Below are 6,893 nucleotides of genomic sequence, written 5' to 3' on the forward strand. Positions count from 1 at the left end.
GGCTGTGAAGAAATAGGTACTTCTGTTCGTTGCTGGTGGGAATGTAGCCTAGTATAATGGCATGGTGGAAGTCTGCAGTAAATTTGTGACTGTGCTGGGTCTCTGCTGCTGCACGCGCGCTTTCTCCAGCTGCAACATTCACACTTCTCATTGTGGTGGCTCCTCTTGTTGCAGAGCACAGGCTCTAGGCATGTGGGCTTCTGTAGTTGTAGTTCCCAGGCTTGGTTCCCCCATGGCATGCGGGATCTTCCTGGACCAGGGACCAAACCCCTGTCCCCTGCATTGGTAGGCAGGTTCTCAACCACTTGGCCAACAGGGACGTCCCATGTTCATCCATCCTTTGAACCAGCAACTCTGCTTCTAGGAATTTTGTCCAAAGAGATGAGTGGGAAGTGCATGATAATAAAAGAGACTGGAAAGGACCTAGAAGGGATGATGGGATGAACTATCCGTGCATCCACCCAACGGAATACACCATTGTAAAAAGCAATAAGTAAAAGCTCTATATAAGTCATCTCCAAGGTATGTTATAAAGTGCAAAGGACAAGGTAGAGAGAAGTGCATGTATGGACAATAGGCTAACATTTATCTAAGGGGGATTATGAATGTATATTTACTTGCTTATATTTAAAAAGGAAGAATAAACCTCAACACTTTAAAGGAAAACAGGATGAAAGGGACAAGCTAAAAGCTGATTTATCCGAGCTTATCTTGTTTTGTAAATGTGACTTTGGGATCATATAAATGTTTTGCATGGTTACAAAGCAAAATTAAATGAAAGAGAGAGGAAAAAAAAACCTTGAAATTAAAAAAAAAAAATGAGACAAATGGGGAATCCCCTGACAGTCTAGTGGTTAAAATGTTGTGCTTTCATTGCTAACGGCCTGAGTTCAATCCCTGGTCAGGGAACTAAGATTACACAAACTTGTACAGGATGCCAGAAAAGAAAGCTAGAGAAAGAGACAAATGAACTTAATTGTGGTTTTGAGTTGGTGGCTTAAGCACACAAACGAGTTATTTCAGATGACTTTAGAACACAGTCATTCGAACACGGTATAACTACATAAAGCACATTCTCTAATGGGAAATCATAATGTTAGTAATAATATTGATGTTGCTATGCTGAAGCTATTACATATATTTTTAGATAAAGCAAAGAAGTCATTCTGTTAATGTTAGAAACCAAGATTCTCAGTGTTGGAAGACAGATGTACTAACAGAGCAAAGAAGTACAATCCTGCCATCCTGAATAATTGAACTGGAAAATCAGTAAAGACGCAGCATGTACTATCTCCTAAACAGAAAAAGCATGCTCTTGCTCTCTACATTGAAAAGGCCTAGAAAGAGTGACCAGATCGGCAGCAGTGAGCACCCCTGATGCCAACTGTGGGCTCTAATTACCATTTCCCACGAAAGAAGCCAGGGCTCCCGGAGGAATGGCTGATTCCTGAACTGGGCAGAGGATCCAGGAGCATCTTGTGAGGCCAGAAAGCAAGGATGCTTCTAAAGACCTGTGGGGAGGGACTTCCCTGATGTTCCAGTGGTTAAGAACCCCACACTCCCAACACAGGGGGCCCAGATTCCATCGTGGGTCAAGGAACTAGATCCTGCAGGCAGCAACTAAGACAGATGCAGCCAAAAAAAGAAAAACGAACTTTTGGTGTCTTTAGTGGAAAGAAGGGAAGGAAGGAGGAGAGGAGGGAGGAAGGAAGGGAACTTCCTGGGTCTCCACTGAAAGGTGCTCAGGATCATCTCACTTTTCGACCAGCTGCACGCAGATGCCTGACACTTGTCAGCATTCAGAAGCAGAGTGGTGTGTGGGCTGATTCTGCTATTGTCCTGCAGGGCACAGAGCCAGCCTGGGCACCCCCTTGTCTCAGGAGGACCCTGGCTCTGCCCCTCCCCTCTCTACTTCTGGGTGAGCAAGGTAACCTCTCTGAACCTCGGCCCCCTGATGCCATCCTTAGCTTGTACTGGAGAGGTCCAGTGAGGCATCTCTTGGAAGACCCCCACCTTAGTTCCCTTCTCAAGGCTGGGCAAATAGGGAAGCCCCTCTGGCCTCCCTTTCCTCTTCTGGGTGGCCATGAAGTTGAGGTTGAGGTGGGGGTGGGGGCCCTAAGCCCCAAATTCACCATCTACTCTCCAGTTTAGGGGCTCAGTTAGAGCAGTGTGGGCCAGAGAGATGACATACCCCCTGAAGCAGCGGGGAGGGAGGCAGAGAGAAGTACCTGAAGCTCTTCCAATTAAGAGCCCAAGGAAAGCAAGGAGTGTAACCATGGCTCTGCTCAGCTGATTAGACAACAGTTTTCCTGGTGCGTGCATGCTCAGTGGCTCAGTGGTGTCCAACTCTTGGCAACTATTTGGACTGTAGCCTGCCAGGCTCCTCTGTCCAGGGGATTTTTCAGGCAAGAATACTGGATTGGATTGCCATTTCCTCCTCCAGGCGATCTTCCTGACCCAGGGATCAAACCCAAGTCTCCTGTGTCTCCTCCATTGGCAGGTGGATTCTTTACCACTGAGTCATCTGGGAAGTTGGGCATCCATGATTTCCCAGTGGCTCAGTGGCAAAGAATCCACCTACAATGCAGGAGAGATGGGTTCGATCTCTGGGTCAGGAAGATCCCCTAGAGAAGGAAATGGAAATCCACTCCAGTTTTCTTGCCTGGGAAATCCTATGACCTGAGGAGCCTGTTGGGCTACAGTCCATGGGGTCACAGAAGAGTTGGACATGACTTAGTGCCTAAACGACAAGTGGCTCCCACACTTTCCTGCTTGCCGGTCATCCCAGCAAAGAAAGGAGCTGATATGCCTAGACTCTGTCCTGGTCCAAACAAGGCAGAGGAGAACAGAGGAAGTCAAAATTATTTTCTCAGAGAAGAAAACTGAGGCTCAGAATGCTAGGGTTGCCCCAGGGCAAGCCAGGTGAGTGAGATCATCTCCAAACCAGGGAGGGTGTAAACAGTCTACGCAGTGGCTGGACCTCAGAAGGGATTCCTGTGACTTCTGGCCCCTTAACCACTTTAGTCCATTCACTCATTCTACAAAGGTATGTTGAGCTCTAACCATGTCATGGGCCCTGGACTGGGTGTCGGGGGCGGTACACAAAGCATAAAAGGCCCGTATATAAATAAGAAGAGGTCACATGGTGATAGGTACTGAGAAGGAAATGGGGAGGCAACTGGGAGAGGTGGCATTTGAAGTGAGAGCAGAGAGAGCAGAGGGAGTCAGGAGCGCTGGGGTCAGGAGGAAAGACATTCCAGTGGCGGGCTCAGCACATGCAAAGGCCCTGGGGTGGACAGGAGATGGGCGTGACTGAGAACAAAGAGGGGTGGTGCAGAGCAGGAGCAAGGCGAGCCAGTGGGGGAGGGAGAAACAGGAGGCCAAGGGGACAGGCAGGGCCTGGGGCTCCTTGGGCGGCTGCAGGGAGTAGGATGATGGGAGACACGGGTGAGCTGGGGAGTAACCCGATATGGTTTTTAAGTTCTAGAAAGCTCCCAGTGGCTGCTGTAGGGAGAAAGGACTTGGGGACAAGGGCGTCAGGAGGCGTGGAGTAGAACTATGGCTCTGTTCAGTATTTGCTAGGCGCCAACTGTGGACCCCAGGCCTTCTGGCTTCCTGACCATCCCCAGACCTGCTGGGGGAGAGATGATCTACCCGAGCAGGGGAAGAATTTGGCCCAAGAGAGGAATGTTCCAGGGCCTAAGGGAGGAGAGAAACCTAGGGAGACTCCTGGATATTTGGATTCCTTAGAGCCTCTCTCTGATCCGTGGAGAAGGAGATGGCAACCCACTCTAGTATTCTTGTCTTGAGGATCCCATGGACAGAGGATGCTGGCGGGCCACAGTCCACAGGGTCGCAAAGAGTCAGACACAACCGAGCAACTGAGCATGCACACTTCCTGATCTAGGGAGACTCAAGGGACAGTGAGCCTCTTTGAGGGTGGCCTGGGACCCTCACACTCACCTCTCCCAGGGGACCAAAGTGTAAGCACAAACGTGAACTTCCCTTTGGCAAAGCCATGCTGGACCTTCCGTACTGGGGCTTCACTCGCAGTCCAGACAACCACCTTCCCCCCAGAAGAAGACAGGAAAGGGAAAAAAATGGGAAAGGTGGGGTCAGGGCAGACAGGAGCCAGAGTGAGATGTTTCGCCATCCCTACAGGAAGGAAGCGAGTTAGAGCGGGCCTGGGCCTCCCCACCCTACTTCCTCTGGCAATCGCCCTGAAAGAGTCATTCCATTTTGCTGACAAAACAGAGCTCGCTGGGCTGGCAAGCCATTAGGACAGGCCCACAGGGGCCCTGGAGACTGCTCTGGGTTGAGTCAGAGGTTGCTGACTGTCCTATCCCTGGTTACCTGGGAAACCATTACATCTGAGAAGTAAACACAGCAAATCGATGAGATGCACCGAAAACTGCATGCCCGCAGCCAGCATGGGTCAGTGGAATAGACCCGGTTCTTCTCCGTGACAACGCCTGACCGCACGTTGCACAACCAGCGCTTCAAACGTTGAATGAGTGAATGAATGAATTGGGCTACAAAGTTTTGCCTCATCTGCTATGTTCACTGGACCTCTCACCAACCAACTACCACTTCTTCAAACATCTCAACAACATTTTGCAGGGAAAATGCTTCCACAACCAGCAGGATGCAGAAAATGCTTTCCAAGAATTCATTAAATCCCGAAGCATGGATTTTTCAGTTCACTTCAGTAGCTCAGACGTGTCCGATTCTTTGAGACCCCATGGACTGCAGCACGCCAAGCTTTGTGTCCAACTCCCAGAGCTCACTCAAACTCATGTCCATTGAGTCGGTGATGCCATCCAACCATCTCATCCTCTGTCGTCCCCTCCTCCTCCTTCCTTCAATCTTTCCCAGCATCAGGGTCTTTTCCAATGAGTTCTTCACATCAGGTGGCCAAAATATTGGAGTTTCACCTTCAGCATCAGTCCTTCCAATGAACATTCAGGACTTATTTCCTTTAGGATTGACTGGTTGGATCTCTCCAACACCACAGTTCAAAAACATCAATTCTTCAGTGCTCAGCTCTCTTAATAGTCCAACTCACATCCATACATGACTATTGGAAAAACCATAGATTCGACTAGATGGACCTTTGTTGACAAAATAGTGTCTCTGCTTTTTAATATGCTGTCTAGGTTGGTCATAACTTTCCTTCCAAGAAGTAAGCGTCTTTTAATTTCATGGCTGCAGTCACCATCTGCAGTGATTTTGGAGCCCAAGAAAATAAAGTCTCACACTGTTTCCATTGTTTCCCTATCTATTTGCCATGAAGTGATGGGACCAGATGCCATGATCTTAATTTTCTGAATGTTGAGCTTTAAGCCAATATTTTCACTCTCTTCTTTCACTGTCATCAAGAGGCTCTTTAGTTCTTCTTCGTTTTCTGTCATAAGGGTGGCGTCATCGGCATATCTGAGGTTATTGATATTTCTCCCAGCAATCTTGATTCCAGCTTGTGCTTCATCCAGCCTTGTATTTCACATGATGTTCTCTGCATATAAGTTAAATAAGCAGGTTGACAATATGCAGCCTTGATGTACTCCTTTCCCAATTTGGAACCAGTTCGCTGTTCCATGTCTGGTTCTAACCGTTGCCTCTTGACCTGCATACAGATTTCTCAGGAGGCAGGTCAGGTGGTTTGGTATTCCCATCTCTTGAAGAATTTTCCACACTTTATTGTGATCCTCACAGTCAAAGGCTTTGATGTAGTCAGTAAAGCAGAGGTAAATGTTTTTCTGTTTCTCTCTTGTGTTTTTGATGATCCTACAGATGTTGGCAATTTGATTTCTGGTTCCTCTGCCTTTTCTAAATCCACCTTGAACATCTGGAACTTCATGGTTCATGTACTGTTGAAGACTTGCTTGGAGAATTTTGAGCATTACTTTGCTAGTGTGTGAGATGAGTGCAATTGTACAGTAGTTTGAACATTCTTTGGCATTGCCTTTCTTTGGGATTGGAATGAAAACTGACCTTTTCCAGTCTTGTGGCCACTGTTGAGTTTTCCAAATTTGCTGGCATATTGAGTGCAGCACTTTCACAGCATCATCTTTATTTATTTATTTATTTATTTTTATTGGAGGCTAATTATTTTACAATATTATATTGGTTGGTTTTGCCATACATTGACATGAATCCGCCCCGGGTGTACATGAGTTCCCCCTCCTGAACCCCCCTCCCACCTCTCATCTTTTAGGATTTGAAATAGCTCAACAGGAATTCCATCACCTCCACTAGCTTTGTTCATAGTGATGCTTCCTAAGGCCCACTTGAGTTCACATTCCAGGATGCCTGGCTCTAGGTGAGTGATCACACTATCGTGGTTATCTGGGTTGTGAAGATCTTCTTTGTACAGTTCTTCCGTGTATTCTTACCACCTCTTCTTAGTATCATTGAATCCTGAAGCATGGATTTTTTATGCTACGGGAATAAACAAACTTATTTCTTATTGACAAAAATGTGCTGATTGTAATGGTTCTTATTTTGATAAATAAAATGTGTTTGAGCCTAGTTATGATGATTTAAAATTCAGAGTCTGAAACCACGGCTACTTTTGCACCAATCTAATAACTGCATGTGAATCTAGAATAATTTTAGAAATAAAAATATCTAATGAAGATAACTAAAAGGACCTACTGAATAGCACAGGGAACTATACTCCATGCTTTTAATAACCTATAAGGGAAAAGAAACTGAAAAAAAACATGTATCATATATATACATATATATGAATATATAACTTCCCAGGGCTTTCTTGAGGCTCATCTGGTAAGAATCCACCTGCAGTGTGGGAGACCTGGGTTTGATCCCTGGGTTGGGAAGATCCTGTGGAGTAGGAAATGGTAACCCACTCCAGTATTCTTGCCTGGAGAATC

This window comes from Moschus berezovskii, chromosome 8 (genome assembly GCF_049115385.1).
Source record: "Moschus berezovskii isolate FMDL1 chromosome 8, NW_MosBer_1.0, whole genome shotgun sequence".
Lineage (NCBI taxonomy): Eukaryota > Metazoa > Chordata > Mammalia > Artiodactyla > Moschidae > Moschus > Moschus berezovskii.